A 1,830-nucleotide genomic window follows, 5' to 3' on the forward strand; every position below is an offset into this window, starting at 1 on the left:
GGGGGGGATTTGGTATGTTTTTTTGTGGATAAATTTTCTTTTATTCGTTTAGTTGGGTTATTTGGGGGGGGGGGGGGGTGGGGGAAGGTAGGGGGAGGTGTTTGTTGTTTTTGTTTTTATTTGTCTTTTCTTTAAACATTAAGCATATCTATAAGTTCGCCGCATTTATTGCGTTATCTCATTCGTCTGTAGTGTTTCATTCATCCTGTTTTGTTGATAAAGGTGAAACCCGAAACGTTCATTTGATATCTTTTTGTAATTAAATTGAAGCTTACATTCAATTTCACATTATTATTTATTTCTACGAGCTTCGAGCAGCAACATTTACATTACCAATAATATTATGTGACATCGGATTATAAATCATTAAATTTCACACAAAAATTGATTCTTCAAAAAGAAGCATTATTTAGTCTGAGTGTTTGTGAACCTGTCGTTTATTCAAAGATGACGACATTTGAATTGATTGAGAGGTCAAGAATAAAAGATTTCTTACACAATGGTCTTCAACAGTCGTAACGTCACTTCCTTCCTAATGACGCATGGTAACTTAGTAACACTGGCTCTAAACTATCGGAACAATGGCGGACGCCCGTATGAAATATTTCTCCGGCGAGCATAAAACCGTATCCAGAGGGGAAAAAAAACACATAAATTTGATCATGTTTTGACTTTTACACATTCTGATCACAAGGCATATGAAAAGTTCTAGCCAGTATGAAGAATAAAAAGTAATGATTTTCTTTGTTTAGAACCAAGATGGCCGCCATTGCCTGGCTGCGTGACATCAGACTACTGAATCCAATTGCGTTTTGGAATTCAAACTTTGTTTCCTAACGGGCACTCGCAAGCTTGTGCAGCGATTGGGAACACGTCAGGAATTCTAAAAGGCAAGAATCGTTTGTAATTGTGTTTGTTTATCAGACCTGCAAATAGGTACACGAGGGGTTTGATTGTATATATATATATATATATATATATATATATAATATATATATATATATATATATATATATATATATATATATATATACTATTAAGGATTACGCCGACTGAGGACGTGTAGAGAAACACAGAAACGAACGTTTCGGCCACAAAAAAATGTGAGTGACAATTTGTATTCTATATATATATATATATTATGTATGAAATAATAGTCGTCACATTTTATATAAAGGTAAAAAGTCCTTCAAAGACACTGGACCCATGAACCTGGAGTTTATCTTATCCCGATTTCTATAGCATGAAACGGGCCATACCAATTGACCGGTAGATAACCACGCCTCTCGGACAATCGTCATAATGTAAACAATGGCAGTGATTGGTAGACATATCAAACTACATCGGTTTCACTATTGGTTGTTTGTGTTTAAATAAACTACCCACTGTTCTACCGCTTGATCAATAGAATTACCACAGAAAACTATGTGTAAATTTAAACTTTATAGCCTGATCGGGATAATCGTGTGATAACTCGTCACCCACTTGGCGGTATAAAAACAAAAACAATGATCAGAGAGAGTGAGAGAGATGTCGATTTCATTCACGTTACTCTTTATAAACAACCAACAATGTTTGTCCGAGCACGTGTGAGGGTGTGTCACAAATTTCATGTTTTGATTGGTCAAAAGTCTACTGGTTAATTGCTTGTTACCCTTTGGATATGATGTCAATCTATCGCAAAACGTTTATATAAAATGGGTTATGAATTAGTTTATGTTTAAAATTCAATGTGTACATTTTGTCAACTTCTGGAGTCCGGTTCATTGCAATCACAATTTTCAGGAAATTCCATGACTGACCGGCAAACGTAACGCTCAAATAAAATCA

The sequence above is a fragment of the Berghia stephanieae genome, chromosome 10, assembly GCF_034508935.2.
Source record: "Berghia stephanieae isolate SIO BIC M18660-M18661 chromosome 10, UCSD_Bste_1.3, whole genome shotgun sequence".
Classification (NCBI taxonomy): Eukaryota; Metazoa; Mollusca; class Gastropoda; order Nudibranchia; family Aeolidiidae; genus Berghia; species Berghia stephanieae.